The sequence below is a fragment of the Oculina patagonica genome, chromosome 5, assembly GCF_052425735.1.
Source record: "Oculina patagonica isolate OP01 chromosome 5, crgOcupat, whole genome shotgun sequence".
Classification (NCBI taxonomy): domain Eukaryota; kingdom Metazoa; phylum Cnidaria; class Anthozoa; order Scleractinia; family Oculinidae; genus Oculina; species Oculina patagonica.
In genome coordinates this window covers 3407123-3425704 of record NC_135762.1, presented here as the reverse complement: position 1 = coordinate 3425704, position 18582 = coordinate 3407123, and the positions used below count along the sequence as shown (strand labels likewise).

Below are 18582 nucleotides of genomic sequence, written 5' to 3'. Positions count from 1 at the left end.
ATAGTGACAAATAGTCTCGAATATAGTGAAGAATAGTGACGAATAATCGCGAATAGTGACAAATAGTCGCGAATAGTGAAGAATAGTGACGAATAATCGCGAATGGTGACGAATAGTGACGAACAGTCGCGAATAGTGACGAACCGTCGTTGAATAGTCGCAAATGTGACGAATAGTCGTAAATAGGTACCGTGAATAAGCCTACAGGGTTTCTACAAAATTGACCGCCACATGCACAGAGCAATGTAAAAGTTCAAGCAAATTAGATATCATATGCTTGTCTGCTCACTCTAAAAGAGAGTGCAAGTCAAGAGGTAACTATATGAATCACTTTTATTGATCTATTAAGCCTATATCTCAATGCCGACCGACCATAAACTGTATTTACTCACATTTCATTCTCATGAATCGCGATCCGAGGCAAGTTCCATCAGCAAAACAATAAAATACAAATAAGAGAAATGTGTTTTGTAATTAGTTTATCGATGTGAAAAGACAATAGAAGTTTTGTTATAAAACATGATTAAGTTCGCGTTCTTTTCCTTCAGATGTGTTAGGTAGATTTAACGCTCTATGCAAGAGGGTTGCTGCCGTGCTCACTTTGTGTCTTCCAATCAAAGGCATAACTGACAGCTTTAATGTATGGAAAGGCACTCCCGCCAACATAGCCTTTTATCAGATAGTCAGACACGTGGCTATTTCGTCAACGAGCATCAAGTTTAGAAAAGTTTAAGAGAGTTTAAGTTAGACGTAAAAATCTTCGCATTGCGGCTTGGTTAGAGAATGCCGATTAAGTCATAATAAACAATTCCAGGAGTTTAATACAAACAAAAACTTTTTAACTGGATGTGATTTTGTTCCAAGAGTGGGGTATTTTTCCCCAGTTAAATGAAATGAATGATAAAGGAAGTTCTTCCAATTTTTTATGCCATCGCGTCAAAGCCGAAAAGTTATGTCAAAGTTTGTCTTGGATAAGTGCGACCGGAATAACTACGGAGCCACCTGAGCTAATACAATTTGAAATACCCTACCTTGGGATCAGACCGTAATAGCGGGAGTTTGAAACGTTTGCCGAGAGAGAGACTCAAGCTTCTGTTCTCAGTTATAAGCGCGAGCGAGGTGTCCAAGAGTTCACGGTGTTTTTACAAAATCGGATGTCGGAAATTAGTGAGTCGTTTCTATTTTCTTTATGGCCTATTGACTCCATGCTTATGATAATTCGTTAACAGAAATTTGCAGAAATTTCGCTACATGTCTCGTTTGTTATGTCGAAATGTTTTCGACTTTAACCTTTTATTTCTCAAATTTCTTTCCTACTAAAGTTCTGATTTGTTTATTTTTTATAAACATTTAGAGTAACAGGCTGACTTAGTTAGCGGTGATGTAATCGTTCATGTAAAACTGAGTCGCGTGCGAATCTTACTCTGCAAGCAACAAAGAAAACAAGGTACAGTGGAACCCCGATATAACGATATGCCAAGGGGGCAGTAAAATAATATCGTTATATCGAGGAATCGTTATATCGGGGTTCCGTCCCATACATTTTACTATTGCCGGGACATAACATATTCATCGTTATATCGGGAATATTGTTATATCGAAGATCGTTATATCGGGGTTCCACTGTAAATTAAAAAAAAAAAAAATAGGTATTGACCACGCTCAATTTAATCCAGTTGGCTTTCCACGTGTCCCTATGTTCAGTTATTAGCTTCATTAACTTATTAATAAATCCGGGAATAAATAGAAACATCATAGAATTCTTGTTTGAACGCTTAGACCAAAGAAACATCGTTCAATATTTTTTACACCATTTACGCCATGCGATAAACAGGAAGTTTATATTTTTGTCTTCATGCATGACAAGCGTAAGGGTCATTTATCTGGCGGTCACTGACTTAACATCAGCCCGTTTCAGAGTCAATAATCATAAAGACGTATGCAGACTTGAGCACAGTCGTAAATATATATAACTGTTGTAAAGTTAAAGGTGTCATCTGAAAAGGGTCTGAGGTGAATCGTCAAACAAACAAAGTCATACAAGTGCAGCTTGCTGGCTCTCTCGAGAGACTGTACTCGAGAGACTGTACTCTGGTCATATTAATCAATATTTCTAGCGCGTTTTTTGTAGCACGAAGCGACTAGAGTATTTCAACTCTCTCTGGAGGGCATGCTAGTTTATCGCAGGTTCCCCCCCCCCCCCCCCCCGCCAGACCGGCCCTGATAGTTCGCTGGAACCTGGGTGGAGAGCTAGAGGTGCTATGAGATTAAAGGGCCTGGACGAAGAACAAAACAATAATAACCGGGAAAAATCAAGTATAATCAATGTCGGGTCAGCTTTATTTAGTTGCTATGTAAACATATTCAATAACAATAAAAAGGGACAAAATGTTTCCAAGGCCTCATAAATAAATAAATATATGAATAAATAAATAAATAAATAAATAAATAAATATACTTATTATATTTACACATTCCTTTCTGATAAAATTTTATACATCTTACACCATATGGTGAATGTAGATAAATATAGATTTGCTTATAGTACATCTTTGTTATAAATATCTTAATGGCATAATTAATACAAGTGAATATAAACGGTTAAGAAATAAAGTTCTTATCAAGCGTCATAAACGAATGCCACCGGAAGTTCAACCACGGTTCATTTCCAAACTTTTTCTCCTGTTCTGACGTCACACCTCTGTACCAGTCCTCTGTGGTAGTACAACACTTCACGACAGTAATGCTTACAACTTGGACACACGGCCTTAGTCAGGTAGCGAGGCACACGATCTGGGTTGTCATCTTGGCCCCAGGTCCAAGGGCATGTTGAAGTGCCAGGCATCTTTGAACGGACGTCCCGACTAACCCGGGGAGGAATTTTCAGAGATGAATTTAGCGAAGTAAAAGGTTTCTCCGCAAACATGAAATTACCGCGGAGTAGTTTAAGAGTCTTGTGAGGTGTTTGATGGACATCGGGGCAAGAGATTTGGAGTGACGAAGAAACCACGCTGATCATCACAGCGATAGCAAGTAGCTGAAATCAAGAAAAAAAAATGACTTTTAGTTTTTTTTGAAAATTCAAGGAGGCACTGCAACGTTAGAAAGAACCGTTAATGTACTTGCTTGTGTGGTTGACTGGTATAATTGAAAAATTTCTGATGTAATAGGGAAGAGGGAAACACCCCGGGAACACCGCATTTGAAAAATGCATTAGGCAAGACAGCTAATGACCTGATACCCAATGGGCACTCCACGTTAATTAGCGAGCTGTCCAGCAAAAATAAATGGGGTAGGAAGGAGTAATATTTGCCACTTAGAACGGCAGTATCAAAAATAACAAAAAGGAATGAGGTTGTAACATTTTTTTCGATTTCGCCACCATTCGCGTGCATGATCAGCATATTCTGGGTTTTCATGTTACGTCATAAAATTCTGAAATAAAAGTTCAATCGGCCCGCTTAATTTTCGTTGTCATTAGGCGAAAGATAAACTAAAAATATATATTTTTTGTAAATTTTCAGATCGATAGTGTCATTCGTTTTTAAAACAGAGCATTTTGAATATTTGAGTTCTCCGTCGTATGTGACATCAAGCTGAGTGCCGTGACAAAGCTGTTTTGTTTGAAAAAAAGGCCTTCCTCTCCATTTTGAGCAGATTAAACATTTCAGATATAATAAGTGGTGTTTATGTGAAAGTGTACTAGCTCATGAGCCAAAGATTGCCGCCGCTGTTGTAAACAGAATTGAGTTCCAGATGGTTTCTCTGACATCACGGCGGCCATATTTGTGTCCCTCGGAAGGTCACAGTTATGGCATCTCCATACTAAGCTTTATAAATTTGCGTGGAAACGTTCGGAAAATAACTCGCGAACGGTACACCGCACAGACCCGAAACTTGGAGAAATTGTTTATCTATTTATCATCTATAATATTTGAAATTCATAGCTTCTGTAGTTGAATGGTTTCGAATTTATTTTTTGATTGCGTGACAGTGAAAACCAGCAATACAAAAAATAGGTCACCAGTGACACCTGCGGTCGTGCGCGGTTCGTGCCTGGGGTCGCCCGCGGGGGGTTGGGGTGTCCGGGGGGAGCCGGGTGCCCGGGCCGGCGGCGGGTTCCCTCTGTCGGGCGCGGGCGGACGGGGCGGCCTCTCGCTCGGGCTGCATTGTCCCGTCGCAGGCTCGTGCGCCCTCTGGACGGTGTGTGCGACTTGCGGGGACCGCGCTGTGGGGCGGTCCGTCGAGTCCGATCTCAGCTGGTCATGTCCCACGAACGATTCGTCCCGAACCATTCCCTGGGAGCTCAGCTCTCGCTCGCATCGCAACGCACGCAAGCAAGACTAACAAATTAAAAGAAGGAGCAATAGCCAAAAAGGAAATATAGGACACAAAGGGAAAGTTAACGATCGATACACGGAGAAACACTATCCTGAACCTGAAAACTCTTTAGTTGCCAAGAATGATCACGATCTACTTTCTCCCCACGTTATTAACAAATTACCAAGCAGTAAGGTGATAAGAACAGAGAAAATGATCAAATGGAAATCTACATACATCAGTTCTTGATGTATATGTACAACTAAAGCCGAAAGTTATATAGATCCAACGTTATATTGGAGTAATAAAAAAAAATGCGAAGTTGCGAATGAAATGGATTAAAAGCGAAACATTTAATTGAATTACTATGGTCCATGAAAAACTAATAGGCTCTCTTACCTTTTCACAAGTAGTGCTCATTTTCAAATAGTTCTCTTCAAAAATTGTTCAGAAAACTTCAGTGAGCTTCTTAGGATGCGATGTTGAACTGACTTATCCTCAAGCTAAGGTTGCCCTGATTTTATACTTTTCATTTTCATGTAATTTCACGAAGTTGTAGCGAAATTTGCACCTGAACACGGTATTTCCCCTGTTCAGTTTGATTATTTTACTTTTTTTGGTTCATTCCTTTTTCCACGCGTTCCAAAACGTACTAATTGCGCGAATAGTGATTTTCCATTTACGCACTAAATTCATATTAAACGTCACTTTGTTAAAAGGAAGAAGAGCGCTTTCAATTGTCATGGTCTGTAACGCTCCTTAATAATCTCTAGTCTAGCAGAAACCGAGTTGTTTAGGGTATTAAGAAACGGAAAAAAAAAGTGATAAGTTAAAACTGAGTTATACCGATATGTTGCACTATTTCGCCGTGTAGTGGTTGCTTTTAAACAGTACTTATTTCGGGGAATCACCATTAATAATATTATTTGCTGTTATAACAATGTTTTACCAAAATTTACAGACGTGGAATTGATTTTGTATCAAAATGCTAATAACAAACATTGCTTACGTCAGAGATGATGGAGAGCTTAACCTTCCGGTTCACGTGTCCGGTTCCTTGCAAGTCTTTAGCCAGGAATAGATTACACTTAAGATTCACTTAACGCCAATATTATTATTATCATATATCAGACGTATCCATGTTAATTTTTTGATCTTATAAGGATTTTTATTGTTTTCTTAAATTCCTGCGTGGATAATATATATTATCTAAAGTTTTAACCACTATCATAAATAATACAAAGTGCACTGATAAAGACATGCGATTTTGCACGATCAGCATTCATCTTCATATCATTTTTTTTGTTTCAGTGTTGAAATCTCTTTCAAATAGCTTGTATTCTACAATTTATACTCATGTTGTGCCCCTTGTCACTTTCATGAAATTCTATTTTTGCGTATAATTCAATGCGACGTAAGTATTTGTTATTGTATTTAATGTATATTTATAAACAATTGATTTCTCAATCAACGGAAGCCGATAATAGTCAAACATGCTCAGACGCCTCCACGTTGTCACGTCTTATCGGAAAGCTTCGAGCTCAGTAAGTAAAATTTGTTGTATAAAAAAAAAAATGAGATTTTGCACGATCAGCATCATCGTCTTCATTCTTTTTTGTTTCAGTGTTGATCGCTTTCTGCTGTTTCTCTTTCTCATGTTGTGCCCCTTGTCACTTTCAATTCTTTTGCGTTATTCATGCGACGTAAGTATTTGTTATTGTATTTATGTATATTTATAAACAATTGATTTCTCATCAACGGAAGCCGATAATAGTCAAACATGCTCAGACGCCTCCACGTTGTCACGTCTTATCGGAAAGCTTCGAGCTCAGTAAGTAAAATTTGTTGTATGAAAAAAAAATGAGGTAAATAAAAAGCAGCAGAGACATATGGTCTCGTACAAGTCTTGATATGTGTATAGCAAATTACTGTAAAAATTTACAAAGGAAAGAGAGATGGTACGGTGCTTATGTTAATCAAGTTTTAAAGTGATTGGTTATACAAAGTCGGCATTGAATGCTTAGCTGAACGGGAACTAGATTGAACAATTCCAATTTTTACTAATCTCCGATATATGTCGTAAACGTTCTAAAATAAGCGACTTTTGAAGGAAGAGAAACATATTTTCGCACACCCCACTCCGATTCGAAGCCTGAAGATTTTAGAATTTGTTTCGCGTTCCACAAGGTTAGATTCCGTCACCACATGTTTATAAGTTTATTCATGATTTATCTTTAATAAAACTTCATAGAAAATATTTTGACTGAACTCGCATCAGAAGACATCAAAAAATTCGCAGAACTCTTTCTTTCACTTTTTTCCGCGTCAAAGCCGAAAGGTAAGCGATTGTTTTATGATTTCAAAGGGCTTGACCGTCTAATTCCGTGCACTTTTTGTTGTGCTCAAGGTGCCATGCTTAACTCATTCAAATAAAACATCCGTGGTCTGACACTGAAATCAACTTCCGTAAAAGTACCTGAATAACTCAATATTAAGGTCTTTAAGTGTTTTATTTATATGAGCAAAAAACGTACGGTATACCAATATTGGCTGAGAATAAAATAGAACTCGTTAGTTTTCAGTTTTCAAGGGTTAAAAATGATAGCAAAAATTAGCAAGAACGTTATTTTTCTTCAGCAATTTAAAAACATAAACAATGATCTCCATTTGGCGCGAAAATGTGGACTGATAGTTGTCTGACTAGGTCGAAACTGAGATCTGATGATTAAAAGTAATAAGGCATCGTCAGGATGAGTTAGATTCACGCCTTGTTCGGGAAGAGGGATAGGGTCATATATGGCTGTTAGGAAAGACGCTATATAAAATTAAATTTTCGATTAGCGGATTAGCGTGGTGGTGTAGTTGTGAGAGTAGGATGTTACCCCTAATTCCGGGTTCCCCCTAGGTGGTGACATGCATATTCGTTTTAGGAGAAGAAAATTTTGATGACGGTGCAAAAAAAATCTCAGTATCGCGCGCGAAAATGGCATCGACTGTTTACAAAAAGGGAAACGTCCTTCGGCGTGCATCGCGTGTGATTGGTATAAACAAGTCACGTGATGCAGTCAAAACTAGGGGAGTACCAGATGTTATATTATATTAACAGTGGATAGCGTTTTTGGCGCGCTGATTGGCTGCTCAAACTCCGAATATCCTTTGTTATTATTCAACAAATGCGTGCGCTGCCCAAATTTGGTTAAAATGTTATTGATATCTGTCATCCGTACATAATAGATATCCTGCGATATCCATAGGTTGCGAAGATTCGTCCGAAGCCTTGTAAAGCGCTGCATAATTAGTTTTTCCATCTGCAAAATGTGTTTCGTTGACAATATGTTGAATATTAGAACAGTTATCCTGCTCAATCGCGCGGAATATTGCGTTTGCACGTTCAGTTTTCATTCCAAGCAAATAGTTAAAATAAATAGAACTAAACATTTTATAGACAGTAACAATTCTTTGAACTCCTTCATAATGACTTTGACATTAATGAGCTTTGAGAAAAGGTTTCGCAATATGAGCAGTATTGTGTAAAACTACTTAATTAAGGACAATAGACGCAATAGCCTCCATTTGGTTTAAAAATATCCGCTGATATTTGCCCTTGGACAATAGCTGTTCTTTGAAGATTAAAGTCTTTCTCAAGCTTCGCCAAGCTTCGCTATTCGGCGCTTCTCGGAACAAACCGATGTCCACAGACAAGAGCCCATGGGCTCCTGCCACAGACAAATGTCAGTCTATACTTTTTCGTCAAAAGGAGGCTGTTGTTTATATTTATTTGCATGCTCTGGTCGCGTCACCTGATGCGTTTAGACCAATCGTGCGCGGGAAAAAACAGGATGATCGTGTACAATCACAAATTATATTTAATGAGTTCTTTCTTTTCTGACAAAAGGTTCCCTTTGGGAAATTGCTTGATTAAAATTGAAAACTGTATTAAGCAGTTAATTGCAACAGCCACAAAACACAGACAAGTAATATCAAAATAGGAATGTAGTCTTGTGCAATAGCGGTGAAGCATTTCCCAGAAATTTTTAAAAAGACAGACCATGAACGTAATGGCGCTCCTGAAAATATCTAATTGCTGTAATCGTTCATCACAATATCAAGAAATGCTTCGTCACTTTGTACTGAAGGATATGCATTGTAATTAATGGATTTCACCCTAAAAATGCACACAGTTTTCGGACTAGAGGGAATATCTATGCTTTGTAAAAAGTGTTAGTTACAGTGTTTGAACTTGCATTATTAGCTGCAAAATACACCAAGTTCTCTTTTCACAGTTTGCCCAACATAAAAACATGAAAGAAAAAGTGTGGAGAAAATGCTCTACTATAATAATCTAAGAATTTGTGTAGGAGTGAAAAACATTGAGGAAAGTTGAACAGACTTTTAAAAATAGCCTCCAACGCAGGCGCCTAGTCCGACGAGCCCAAAGAAAGTCCGCGTAGGAGGCTATTTCTTTGAAAAAAAAGGAACAACAAACTGGAAACAATCAACTTCTACCGCCCTGTTTTGCGAACTAAATCTGTTACAAGTAAAATTACACAAGGGAAAACTTGATCGTATATAAGAAGGTCAACTTATGGCTATGGGCATAAGCCAACGTAGACAAGTACAAGCGAATAATAGCTTGCGAAGGTTTAGGAGAAGACAAGGCAACACTTCAACTCGGTGAACATGGAATTCTCTTATACACGGGTAAATTTACTTTATTGTTTCTTTTTTTACTTTCGCTCTCTTTACTCGGGATAAGGTATTTAAACTCACTCTCGTCCTTTACATATGTGCTCTAAATTGCACTTGCTCTAAATGTAGCGATCATTTCAGTTTTTCCTACAAGGATTTTCTAACGAGAAGCGAATACAACGCCTAATCTTCTTCTTGGCTTTTTCCTACTGAACTTAAATGAAGAAACTATAAAGAGAAGATAGAACTAAAAGGCAATTTTTTTTTAACTATCATATGGTTTAAGCCCTGGACGTTTAACATTAACAATGTTTTATTGTAACAGCTTTTTGTCATTGTCGTTCTGACGAGCGTGGTTTCGTCGTTGGTTCAAAGTTCTTCATGTCCAGGTGTGAATCTGACGCCACACAAGACCCTCAAACGTCTCCGCCAGAGTTTCATGTTTGTGGAGAAACAGTCATCTCTGGGAATTTCAAAGCGTGTTAGTCGCGACGTCAGTGCAGACATAATTGGCGATTCAACGTGCCCTTGGACCTGGGGCGTAGATGACAACCCAGATCGTGTTCCTCGCTACCTGTCCAAGGCCAAGTGTCCCGGCTGGCCCCGTTGTAAGCATTACTGCAAAGCAGTATCGTATTCCCACAAAGGACTGGTGCAGAAGTGTGACGCCAGAACAGGGGAAAAAGTTTGGGAATGGACAGTGGTTGAACTTCCGGTGGCTTTTGTTTATAAACCCTAAATGAACTTTATTTGTTCGCGTTTGACGAAAGGGATTGGTTATATTTTTTTGAGAAGTGCTTCATTAGGATATAATTTAAAAAAAATTATCATCTAACATTTTTTGTTTTAATTTAAATGCAATGTAAAAGTGCTTAACATAATGTAAGATAATTTTATGATGTAATGCTTATGTGAGTTTGAATAAATATTTCTAAGGAAGCAAAAAGTGTTTATTTTTCCCTTAAAATCATATTCCTTTAATTACTTAATAGAGGGCACCTTCCAGCAGCTAATCGGTCTATGCTTGCAGAGAGGACAATCAACACCTTTTACAATATAATAACTCGTGTTTGTAACTATTTTGATAATTTTCACAACTTCTATCAGTCTATCCTATCATAAACAAATTTCAAATACCCCATTTATCTCTCGGACGTACAGGGGGGATGTATGCCACCCTCCCTCACCCCCCACCCTCCATTTTAAAGAGGATTTACTGTAAATGTACAATGCTGAAACTTTCAGCAGCTGTTCATTTATCCTCTGCGGAAATTTTGATTTGTCAAACATGTGTCTATAAAATTTGACGTTGCCTTGACAACGTCATATAGGTAGTTTTTACTGTCATGCCACTATCACGCCGCGAAAAAATAAATCCAAATTTATTGAGTCCAAAAAATCAAGAATATTACAGTTTGTAGAAAACTACTAAATAAACTTTTTGTCCAAGTCTCAGGTCAGTATGTTGTTCCGTACTCGAGTTATCCGTCAAAATGTTTCACGCAAATTTAGAGAGCACAGTATGGAAACGCAATACTGGAGTCCAACTGGTTGGACTCCAACATGGCCGCCGGAAATCAATGAAAACATCTGGCATTAAATGTTGCTACAAAAAGCGGTCAGATCACCCTCGTGAACAATTAAATATTCACATAAACACTTCTAGCAAAACCTCAACTGTTCAGATTGTTAATAATCGCAAGATAAGGCATTTTCTAAAGAGGACGTGGCAGCCTTCTGGCAGCCATCTTGGATCTCATGGCATCTTGGATCTCGTGGCGTGAAACTCCGAAATTCAAAATGCTCTATCTTAAAGACGGCGGTTGCTATCGAGCTAAAAACCTTCAAAATGATACTAAGGACGTCTAATGGCCAGTGAAAAATAAAATCTCAGGGGTCTTGCGATTCTTAATGTTAGAATTTTGATGACGTCACGAGAGAACCAACTATTGTCAATTATTGACTCTCGCGAAACTAATCGTCGATTTTAGACATTTTCCTTTATTTTCCAAGTTTTTCTTAACTAAATCGCGCGATTTGTTAAGAAAAAACTTTTACAATAAAGAACAATGTTAAAAAATACATTAGCTTAGCGAGAGTCAATACTTATAATACATGGTTACTTCGGGCTCACAGCTTTATCGGGTGTATTGCATGCAACTTCGCCCTGAACCTCAGCAATTATCTATTAACTCTCATGGTGTCTCTCTCCAACCAGCTGTAAGAATGGGTACCGGCGAAAATATGCTGGGGGGTGGGGGGGGGGGGGGAAGTAACCCTGCGATGGACTAGCATCCCCAACAGGCCGGGGGAGTAGAAATATTCTTAGTCGCTTAATGCTACGGAACCGGGATAAGCTCCGGCAAGAAATGGTCACTTGGCTAGCTCAAGGCTTTTTTTGAAACTTTATTTACATATCAGGTGAATAGAAGTTATAAGCCTGATGAATGCACAAATAAATAAATGACTCTTTCTGAGCATTTATCATATAATCTTACACGGTCAAAACACTTTTTATATCCAAAGTAAAATAAATATACATTTGCTAATATCTCAGACGTCATTATAAATATCTTATATACATCAGGTGAACACATAAAGCTCTTTCAGGGATCATAAATAAAAGCCACCGGAAGTTCAACCACGGTCCATTTCCAAACTTTTTCCCCTGTTCTGACGTCACACCTCTGCACCAGTCCTCTGTGGTAATATAACACTGCACGGCAGTAATGCCCACAACTTGGACAGACGGCCTTGGTCAGGTAGCGAGGAACACGGTCTGGGTTGTCATCTTGGCCCCAGGTCCAAGGGCATATTGAAGTGCCAGGCATCTTTGAGCTGACGTCTCGACTAACCCGGAGAGGAATTTCTAGAGATGACTTTAGCGAAGCAAAAGGTTTCTCCACAAACATGAAATTACGGCGTAATAGTTTAAGAGTCTTGTGTGGCTTTTGATGGACTTCCGGGCAAGAGATTTGGAGTGTCGAAGAAACCACGCTGATCATTACAGTGATAGCAAGTAGCTGAAATCAGGAAAATATAAATCAATTTTAAATTTGACTGGCACATTCGAATAATTTTCAGGTGTAATATATAGAGAAGAGGAAAACAAGAATGACCTGATACCCAATGGGCAAGTCACGCTAGCAAATAAATTATGGGTTTCCCAGCCAAGAGGGTGAGAGTGGGAAAGAGATGTATTTGCCACTTGGAGCGGCAGTATCAAAAAAACAGAGTGAGGCTGCAAGGCCAGACAAGGGTTTCATTTCTCTTTAATTAATTCAATTGAACGGTCAAGGAAAGGTCAACGGGTTAACAATTATTTAGTTAGAAATCTCTAGGCCTGAATTTCCCTGACTTCTTTTAAGAAGCCGGCACTCTAGTGTAGGTATCTGAATAAAGCTTAGCCCATAGTTCTTCAGGGTGCTTTTTGATCTATCTAGTCATGCAGCAGAGTTTGGAAATTCAAGCAGTAATTTAAGTTTTTTTCCGGAATTTCCGGTGTCGCCACCATTCACGTGCATAATCAGTATATATACAAACAAACTAAAACAGAGCAATATACAAAAAGGCAATATATATAGGGCACAAACGAAAACAATCAATACACAGAAAAAACACTATCTTGAACCTTAAAACTCTTTTGTTGCCAAGACTGATCACGATCTACTTTCTCCCCACGTTATCAACAAATTATCAAGCAGTAGGGTGATAAGAAAAGAGAAAAAATCAAATGAAAATCTTGATACATCAGATCTTGTCGTACATTCATACAATTAATGTCATATAGATCCAACGTTATGTGGAGTAATAATAAAATGCGAACTTGCAATTAAGATGAATTATTAAAACAAAAATAAAACTAGACTGTTACAGTTACAAAAACTAGCAACTCTCACCTTTTCACAAAATGCTCATTTTTCAAGGTTGTTCTCTTCAAATTTTCCATATAAACTTCTAAGATGCGTGTTAAATGACTTCTCTTCAAACTAGGTCGACCTGCTTATACTTTTCATTTTCACTTTGTATTTCACGAGTGTATCGAAATTCACAAATCAATGCCCAATGTTTTTCCCCTATTTTTGATGTGAATTTTCTGGTTTACTTTTTTTCCGCCCTCCAAAAATACTATGCGTGAATATATTTTCCATTTACGCTTAATTATACTTACTTCTTTTTCAAGAAAATCTTCATTTTTGACTCAACGTAAAAATTCTGTCCAGCATTTTTGTTAACAGTGGTTAATCTAAAAATTAAAAAAATTAAACCGATACTACGTGAGCAACTAATATACTTTCGGGAAACACCGTTTATAATTTTTGTTAAAAATTTTCACAAATTTAACGTGATTAATAAAATTAATAAAACAATCAGTGTACAGTGCTTCATTTTTTCTATATATTCCTCCTATCAATCTTACAAAAATTACATTAATTACTTAACCAAACTTTTTTTTATAATCTTATTTAGATTTTTTTTCTTTAAACCTTTGGAATATATTATTTCTTAAACCCTTTTAAAATCAATATGAAGAAGGAATTTTCATGATCCCTGACATATTTTTTTTCATTTATCTTTGATGCTAATATAAGGATAGTTATTTTCCGCTCTCACTTTTCTATTTTTCGTTATTCATCGACGTAATATTATTCATATCACTCAATCAACAACCGATAATGTCAAACTAATACGCCTCCACACTTTCACTCATAATTTCTGAAAGTAAGACTTCTACCTTATTCGTCACACATACGTTCTAAAAAACGATGTTATCATTGGTAATGCTTAGCTACAAATTCGAACTTTCTAAAAAATACTACTATCGAAAAAAAAATTTCCAACATAATAAGCCTGAATTAAATATAATTACTCACTTATCTTCTCGATACATAGAAAGTTCCTTCCATTTTTTAGATATTTATATAAAATATATTTTTTCCTTCTCAAGGTAGATTCCATCACCAATTTCATATTTTTATATACCTTTCTATTATATTCAGTTACAATTATATAAATCTAGAACTCTTTTATTTAAATTTTCCTATTTTTCTCATCATCTTAACTCATTCAATAAAATCCGTACACAATAACCTACTTCATTTCTTATTCTTCTATTTTCAAATAATTTTCTACAAAAAAAAATCTTTTTTTTACGAAAAAAAATAGAGAAGTTAAATCTTATAGAATCGAAAAAAACATTAAACTTTAACATTTATTGATTCTTCACAGAATGAAGAGATATAAAAAAGTACTAAGAAAAAAGAGAGGCAAGACTTTCTCATCCATCAAAAAAAAACTTACCAAATGTACAGTGGCCTATCAAGTGGGCCTATCGACTGGCCAGAAAAATTTTTTTGTAACAAAAAAAAAACTGAAGATGTCAAAGAATAGTTAGAAATCTTGGAGCTAACAGGGTAGGGGGGGTAGCCCTGGCCAAACTTCCTACCTTCAGGGCGTATCGAGGGCCTATCGAGCCACGAAGAATAGCAGAACTTACCCTTAGTGAAACTATTCGAGACAAGACTAGTTCTCGACGTATAGTCTAGGTCATCTTGGGCCTCGAGTAGAAGAGAGTTGTCCTATACAGAACGGTGAGGGGGGACCAACAACCTCCCTCCAATAAGTCGACATTGAACAATCCTAACATTCAGAACTCTACTCTGTAATCTTCACAATCACTCACCCTCTGTCTCTCCTCACACGAGCTCTCCATCACAAATCCACAACTCGACTTCCTCTCTTCCATGTGTCCGACCACCTTCACTATTTTCTGGACTCTTTAGACAAAAATACTCTATCTCACGTCATTCAAAAAAAACTAAAGTCACAACTCGTCTAATACCCAATAAAACTAAGCAAAATTCTGGAGGAAACTCTCCAATCATTGTATTCTTAGTCTCTGACTTTACATCATACTCCGCACAACCTCAACTGTCTTAATTCTCGGTCCGTCTAACATCCCTAACTCACACACGACTCCAAGCATAACACACACAAAAAATCTCCGACAACATCTTAAAATAGTCTTTATGTGAAGTAAGCGTAACCTGCTCTGAAATCTCCCTAACAATAAAAGTGAGAATATCTACAGAATGAGTGAAGAAAGGAAAACTGAAAACTCCCCACTTATCGAAAACGTAAGAAGTCAACTTACAAATAAAGTGAAGTAGAAGCAACACTCGATCTCAATCTTCCTCCTTCCTATCTCTCCATAAGCCTAGCTAATCGTCCAACTTCCCCAGGCAATTATCTTCTCTCCTACTCCCTACTCATACTCTCTTCTACTTCCTCCTATCACAACTCCTCTCCCACTCTTTCACCCCCCACTCCCTCCCTCCTCCACCGCGCACTCCATCGACCGTCCAAACACCCTCCTATTTTCCTCTGACTTAACTCATCACCTACCTACTCCTCTACTTCGGCCACAATCTCTACTCCTCCTTACCCCACCCTCCCCCACCACCACACACCTCAGACCCCCCCCCCTCCAAACACCTTCCCCTTCAATAATACTGTCCTCCCTCAATCATACTCCACACTTTTTCCTCACTCCTCTGCACACTCCTTCACCTCCCATCCCTCTCAGTCAACTCTCCCATCTAATCCCCTATTATCGTCCGACATCCCTACCCCCCACCTCTCCCTCCCCTCTTCCTCTCCCTCCTCTCGGTCTCTCGCCTCCCCCTTGGACTGGGGGTTTGCTGTCTCTTTTCTTTCCTTCTTTTGGTGTCCTTTCCTCCCTCCTCCCTTTTCCCCTCTCTTTCCTTCGCTTTCTGGCGCTCGGGGGGTTTTCCTTCCCTTTCTCCTCTCTCCCCTGGGCTTGGTCTCCTCGGGGTCCTTCTGCTTCTTTTCTTTTCTTTTTTTTTCTTCTTCCTTTCTCTCCCTCTCCTCCTCTTCGTTCTCCTTCCTTTTGCGTGCGTCGTCCTCTGGTTTTCTCCTCTCCCTCTCCTCGCTGCTCTTTTTTTCCTGCGTCCTCTCTTGTCTGTTTTTTTCGTTCCGCTTTCTCGCCAGACTTTCTCTTGCCTTTTCTTCTCTCTTCTTCTTTGTCTTTTCTTTCTCTGTCTGGGTGTGCTGGCGGGTTCGGGCGTGCTTCTTTTTTGTCTTCTCTCTCCCTCCCCCAGCTTCTCCCTCCTCTCCTCTCCCCGCGGGCTGGTGTGGGGGGGTTCTGTGGGTCCGGGGTGCCTGTCTGCGTTTCTCGCTCTTGTTTCGGTTCGGTGCCTTCGCCTTTTGTCCTTGTCTCGTTTGTGTCTGGGCGGCGTCCGGTGCGTTGGGCCGTTGCGTGAATTGTTCTGTTTTTGCTTGTTGTGTTGTGGTTGGCTGGTTGGCGTCCTGCTCCGTTGTCTTCTTCCCCTTTTCGTGTTTTTGTCTTTTTTTCTCGGCCCTTGTGTGTCGTCTTTCCTTTTGCGCTTCGTCCGTTGGTCTCCCCCTGTCGAGTCTTGTTTTCTTCTCTCAGCCGATTGGTCTGTGTCGTGACGCTTCCCTTGTCCTCTTTTTGTCGTGCTTCTGTCCTTTGTTGTGGTCTGACGTGTGAGTTTGGATCGTGGCTCGGGCGCACCTTCGCTACTTGGAGGCATCTCTCCCCTCCCGTAGGGCGGTCTTTGTTTTTTCCCTCTTCCTCTTCGGACCGGACGGGTGGCTGAGAGCACCCTATAGCCTCCTGGAGTATCTGCCCCCCGTGTCCCCTCTTGTGCTCCGCGGTCCTGATTCTGGCGCGTCGGGGTTGGCTGCTGCCCGGGAGCGATCGTGTTTCGGGTCCTTCCACGCGGTCGCGCGTTGTCTCTGCTGGTCTTGTCTCTGACTGTCTGGGGTTGTCTGCTGTTGGGGCCGGTTCGTCTTGCTCTTGGGGCGGCTCTTGGTGGGGGGAGGGGTGTGGGGGGGGGGGGGGGGGGGGGTTGTGGGCTGGGGCGTGGTGGCTGCGCTCCTCCCCCGCGTGGCGCCTCTCCGGTCTCCCGAGGCCGGCGAGACGTCTCGCGAGGGGGGGGGGTGGGAGCTGGTGGGGGGGGGGGGGGTGTGGGGGGGGGGGGGGGGGGGGGGGGCGGGGCCCGGGGGGGCGCTCTCGCTCGCCCCCTCTGACGACGCCCACCGCGCCGCCCGGGCCGAGGGACGGGGCCGGCGCGGGGAACCCCAGCACGAGCGCCCCCGCCTCGGTGGCGGCCCGCCCCCCACCCCGGCGCGCCGAGGGGGGGCAATCTCGAGCTCAGAGTGTCTCCCGGCTCCCACACAGCGGTCAAACGCAGCGCGCGTGCGCAGTTACTGTGCAATTCCCGCCAAAATTCTTCATACAAAGTCTTAAATTTTCCGAAAACTTTCGCTTTAAACCCAAAAGTTAACGCCGTCCCTGGAAAGTTAAGGTTTACACGCCGCTTATGGATTGTAAATTTGATAATTCATCTTCACTGAGTGTCCCAGCTTGAACTGTTCTTTCACCGTACTATTTCTTTAACAATTTCTTACAAAAGTTTTCCCATTTTTGAGTCAAAAGTTCGAGGCGGCGAAGACCGGATGTGACGTCAATTTTTGCGTTTGACCGCTGTGAACCCGGCTCCGCGGTCCGTCAGCGGTTGGTCAGCGGTAGGGTCGCCGGTAGACACTCTGGGAAACTGAAATGTATTTCTCTTTCTCTATTGGCCCTCACAGAACAATAGAAATCAACACGGAAGTCTGAAAATCTTCCCGGAAGTAAACCAAACCGGAAACCCTGGAAAAACATTTTTTTTGTTTTCCATGGTCAAATGTTCAGAAGTATCAGCTTAGTTTTGTAAAACACCTAAGAAATCGTGATATGGCTCTAAATAAATGAAGTATTTTCTAATTCTTCCCTTCTCTTTGAACGTAAAAGATACTACGAATAAAAAAGGACTTCCTTTAAACGTCGATTCTGAACGGAGTTTTTAAACAACAAACGACGGCGTCACCAAGGACAAGGTCGATTGATTGATTTATAGTTGACTTACAAATCTCGCTAGAACTACTGTTTTCATTCAAATCTCCGTTCCGGTTGAAAAACTGAATATGGCAGACAGTGCACGATTCAAAATAATTACTAATGACGCAGAATTTGAACAAAACGCGTTGTTGTTTTGCTGAAGAAAATGAATTGTACAAAAATTATAACACACGTGTGCACGTGCTTAGTCGCCAAAATGCTAATTACGCCTTTTGAATAGCGTTGACCTGTGTGCGTGTGGCCTTTAAAGTCTTTATTAATATCACCGCCATTCAACGAGGAAAAAATTGTTTGCTCGAAAACATGCAACCTATCCTGAAAAGATGCGCTGTCAGCGAGAAGCCTTTCCAATATACAAAAGTCGCCAAACAAAAGTATACGAAAGTCGCCAAACAAAATTTTTTTATGAACAGAACAATAGCTTGTCTGTGCGCTGTGTATTATGTAAATTTCTTAGCTGTCCTCGGCAAAACAACAACGGACACACACACGCAGTCTTCACGGACGGAATCCTGGAAAGCTAACAACACCTTTGATTTAAAACAAACATAGCAGAATGCTCAAGAAAGAGACTAAAGGAAATCAAAACACCAGACGCATTTTTGTTAACTCTCTCTTTTGTTAAC

General features: G+C 40.1%; 1 protein-coding gene across 1 annotated transcript in view; it reads right to left on the bottom strand.

Annotated features, from left to right (window-relative positions):
- Window positions 1-18582, bottom strand: part of LOC144654862 (RNA-splicing ligase RtcB-like) — a 176424-nt gene that overhangs the window by 17463 nt on the left and 140379 nt on the right. The gene's annotated exons all lie outside the window — the stretch shown is intronic.